Source organism: Mus caroli, chromosome 13 (genome assembly GCF_900094665.2).
Source record: "Mus caroli chromosome 13, CAROLI_EIJ_v1.1, whole genome shotgun sequence".
Lineage (NCBI taxonomy): Eukaryota > Metazoa > Chordata > Mammalia > Rodentia > Muridae > Mus > Mus caroli.
In genome coordinates, this window is record NC_034582.1 from 89,088,124 (window position 1) to 89,093,403 (window position 5,280).

Genomic DNA, 5,280 nt, shown 5'->3' on the forward strand with positions numbered 1-5,280 from the left:
TGGAAAATTATATTAAAATAGAGAGGTGGGAATGGCTGTGTGGCTTAATTGAGAAAGTTCTTGCCACATGAAGACCTGAGTTTGAAACCACAGAACCTACATTTAAAAAAGTCCCTGTGTGGTTGTATGCATGGGTAACCCTAACACTGGGGGAAGGAAGATTCCAAAGGCTTGCTTGCCAGCCAGTCTCACTAAAATTGGTTACTCCCCAGCCTCAGTGAGTAGCAGTTGAAGAAGACAGCTAGCATTGAACTCTGGCCTCCACACTCACAGGCAATTGGGTAACACACACACACACACATCATATACATACATACATACACACAGTGTCAAATTAAATTAATTGAGGTTTTTGGCTTTCTTTGCCAAATATGCTGCCTTTAGATCTCCTAAGCCTAACATCTACCCCTGATGGAAAACATTAATTATCTCCTTCTAAAACAATGACTAGGGATTCTGTTAAAATGGACAAAACCCTTACCAGCCATCTCTGCCAAACGGAAACATTACACACTGCTTCTAGAGAGCTTTTAAAACAGTAGCTAAATTTCAGAATTACCTACAGAACCCTTCTGCAGTGAACTCCCAGGGCAGGAAAAGCTAAAGAAACATGGAGCCAGGCCCAAGTGGTTTTGCCACCTGGGAAAAAAAACCACACTATCACAAACTCCATTCAGCCTCAGCAGAGAGGAGCTGATTGGATGGTGGCAGCCACCTCTTGAGCAGCAAATCTTCAGGAAATGAACTCTGGTGCTCAGTTCCTTACCTTAGATGTACACTAACACCACCAAGGCACAGGTTGCAGGTTGGCCTCATCGTCAACTACAACAACACCCGAAACCAACAGTGACAACTGAACCCACTGGCAGTGTTCCCATTGATCCCCAGTCTTTGAGAACAGGCTTCTTGGACCCTTATATATTTAGATCTCTAGAAAACATTGGTCTATTTGGAAATTACCTTGGTGTGCTTTCCCAATACTAGGAATACCACTGACGTTGACTCCTTTGTAACTTGTGGCCCCAATGACATGTGCATGCTCCCTGTGCTGTGGCTTCCAAGCAGCCCCTCTCACTGAGAGGGCCTGTCCTCCATTACTGATTTTATCTATATTCATTCAGCTTACAAAAGTGACTGATTCTTCATGCTAGTAATGATCAAGACAGACAGTTGGTTTTTAATATTTTATTTCTCTGTGTGCATATCTGTGTGAGTGTTTGCGCCCATGTGTCTGCAGTATCCCCTTCAAGCTGAAGTTCTGGACACCCGTGAGCTTTATGACAAGATACCAAGCTCCAGTTTTCAAGGTTGAGTTTTAAACTTCTGAACCAACTCTCCAGTCTCAGGGGAAATACTTTAAAAATCAGCAAAGTGTGCCAAGAATATTCACCCGCTGTAATGAGAAGAAACAAATGTGTAATGTGTACTGACTCAAACCACAGCTCACAGGAAATATGAGATTGTTTATTCTGGGTCAAATATGAGTGACCACAGCCCAGGGACATGGAAACAGTTACTTGAACTTTGTATGCTCACAGAACAAAAAGGAAACCCCCTAAGTCTTGACTTAGGCATTTGTCAAATGGTGTGGTGTGACTCACAAGGAAGGAGTTGCAGAAAAGTGGGGAGATCTGTGCTGTTCATAACAGATGCTCCTCTGAGTTAGCGGGGAAGCTAGCAGCTTGCTAGCGGCTGCCGAGCTAAACACATCCCTAAGGATTTATCTGACAATCAGAAAGATGTGAGTTATGGCAATGAGCAATGATTAAGAATTAAGGTGACTTACAATAACTGCAAATAATCTCAATTCTAGATCTGCAATATTCTGACTCTCTACAATCACAAAGTCAGTCAATCATCCTTGTAACATCATTAATAACAGCTGTGGCTTATTTTTTCCTGAGAACTTAAGTCTAAGCGTTTCAGACCAGGGGCCCAACCCAAGTATATTAAGGTACATTTCATTCTGCACCCCCTCATCGTCTGACTTTTCTCTCAGAATTGATTTTCTCATTAGCCAGACAACCCTGCCTTCCTTCCTTACATCCGTCACACTGAAAGATGGATCTTCCGCAATTTCTGCCCCCAGTGTTCTGTTACTATTCTAGAACTGCATTACAGATGTTTCTACCACGATGAATACTGGGAGCACACTGTGGAGTCTCGCTCACTCTCAGTGCATCTTAATCAATGGCCTGAGGTGACGTGGTGCTCATTCATGTGGGAGGGAGTGCTTCTGATTATACACTGTGTCTGAGAGAGAACTCTAAATTCGTTTCATTGAGAAGAATCAAGGAAATTGAACGCTTTTTTTTTCCCCTGTAGATTTGATGGTAGCAAGAAAAACCTTTGTTAACAGGGAAATGCTAAGTGATAGCATTTAATTAGCACAGGGTATTTATAGCCCGCTGCCTGGATTGACGCAGACACAAACTGAAGTTTCTGTGTAAGAGCCGCAGGTCCCTTTTGCGGCTCTTCCTGAATGGGACAGGGCTTTTGAAATCTTTCAGATGTTTCATTTGCCTGAGAAATGAGTTTCATTTTGGATCTTGCTCTCTTGGAGAACTGGTTCTCAGGGGAGTGGATTGAAGAGCCACGGAGAAGAGGCTGAGGAGCCTGGTGGTGTCTGTTAATGTGTCCTGCTATCTTCCTGTCTGTGGCTGGAGTGTGCTTGCCTCAGACTCTCAGCAGAAAGGGAACACTAGGTCTGTCTGCTCACAACTTTTCTGTCAGCTTGACACAAGCTAGGGTCATCAGGGAAGAGGAAACCCAGTTGAGAAAACTCCGTCAGATTGGCCTGTGGGGCAAGCCTGTGACACAATTTATTTTATTTTATTTTGTTTTATTGAATGATATGAAAGAGCCCAGCTCACTGGTAGTCCTGGGTGGTATGATATATAAGCAGCCTGAGAAAAGCATGAGGAACAAGCCAATAAATAGTGTTCCTCTGTGGTCTCGGCTTCATGTCCTGCTTTCAGGTTCCTGCCTTGACGTCAATCGGTGAGGGACTGTGAACACGATGGAACCACAATGGGAATCTCTGGTTACCAAACACTGTGGCTGGGCACAGGGAAGACTATATCCTCAAACAATGGCATGCAGCCAGTCAGGGCTCTCCAGGAACAGCACAGCCTGTTCGGTCCTCAGGATGCTTGTGGCATTCAGCAGACTGAACGGGACCCACCCAACCCATGGTGCACAATCTGCTCTGCTGGGAGCCTAGTGAAATAAATAATTTAAACTAGTCCAGAAAATACCTTCATTGTAAAATCTTGAGAAGTACTTAACCGAATGTGGCTTCAGCAAATGGAGACAGAAAACGTGACAGTGCCTTTGGCCCCTAGAGACTGGAGCTCCATGCTACCTTCATGTGCACGCCCCACGGCCACTCCCACTTTCACAAAGGCAATGTTTACTATGGCTCTCATTCAAAGCTATGGTCAATGGTTTATATGGCCAAGTTAACTTGTGATATGAATTAGTGCATTAACTAGTTGACTCTGTGTTCTTGAACCTTTAAGAAAATCAGGGAGCTGCTGCTACATTTTGTCTTAGTTTGGGTTTTGTTGATGTGAAGAGACACCACAGCAACTCTTATAAAGAAAAGCATTTCATGGGGGATGGCTTACAGTTTTAGAGGTTTAGTACAGTATCATCATGGCTTGGGAGCATGACCATGATGCAGGCAGACATGGGCTGGAGAAAGAGCTGAGAATTAATTCTACAGCTTGATCTGAAAGCAACCAGGAGTGTCCCTCTCCTCTGCCCTGAGTGGCTCTCAAGCATAGGATCTTAAAGTCTACATCGACAGTGACACCCTTCTGCCAACAAGGCCACACCTACTCCAACAAGGCCACACCTCCTAATGGTGTCACTCCCTGTGGGCCAAGTATTCAAACACTTGAGTTCTATGGGGGCCAGACCCATTAAAACTCCTACATGGTTTAAATACTAAATGTCTCCCAGAAGTTCTCAGGTAGAATGCTTGGTCCCTGGATGATATTGCTACCTTGGGAGATATGAGTACTTTAAGAGGCGTGGCCTCTCTGGAGAGAGTCACTGGGGACGTGCTTTCAAAGGGGATACTTAGTCCTTAGTTGCTTCCTCTTTCTCTCCCTGCTTCCTGTCTACCATGTGGTGAACAGTATCTTGCTCTATATGATGCCACCACCACGATGTTAGTTAGGCCTCACTATGACTCATGATTCTGGAACCCAGAATTCGGAGCTGGAACCCTGAAGCCATGAGTCAGAGCGCATCCTTCCTCCCCTCTGTTGTTTGGGTCAGCATTGAGTGGGATGAGGCACCCACGGCAACGCAGGAACGAGCGTGTTACTGCTCCCTGCAGTGTGTTTTTAAAGATGGAGAGGAAGATTGTAACTGTGATGTCAGTGAAGGGCAACTGTTCAGTCAACCACTTGACTGTCCTTCAAATCCTACAGAGGGAGCCACCCACTTTCCCTGTAGACCTGAGGACTTGATTCTATCTGAATCAACACAGCCTTCATTCTCTAATACTCTGAAACCTGGAGAAGGAGAGAGGTCAGCAGGCAGCACCCACCTTTTGACTAGGGAGCTCTAGCATCTTCCCCACCCTTCTAAGGATGAGGGTCATTGTTAGATACTCACGGCACTCAAGTGAGCTCCAAGAACCCCTATATAAGCACTGCACTTTGTCCAATTCACTGCTGGAGTCTGCTCCCTCCTGGTAGCCCAGGATTCGTCCCTCCACACCCTGGACCCTCCAATAAATCTCTTTCATGAGTGAGATTTGCTGCCTGGTGTGACTCTGTCATCATAAGACAAGAAGACGTGCAGAGGAGGAATGAGCTGAGGTTCCCGGGCTCCTCAGCTCAGCTGCGACCCTCCCCTGGGAGTTGCAACGCCTCTGTGGCTCCTTGCCCCCCCCCTGCTCCCCGTCTCAGGAGTACCCTTCCTTTGGGACACTGTCCCACCTCAGAGCTGTGTGGTTCCTGGGCTTTCAAGTCCCAGGACACCTACCTTCCCATCCAAGCAGAAAGGCCAACAGTCATGGCTCCATCCTGTACGTCCGCCCTTCTATCTTAGTGCTCACACTGAGTCTTTGCCCTGCATACAGCACAAGCCACTTCATCCTTCCTTAGCCGCTGAGGGGCCGAACACACACTCACAGGAGCAGAGTCCACAGTCCAGGCCACAGCCTTTGATTTTATTATGTGTCCCAGTCCTCTCATCAAAGCCTTTCTTTCTCTCACTTAGATGCTCCCTCTCCCCCTCCCCCTCCCCCTCCCCTTCCCCTCC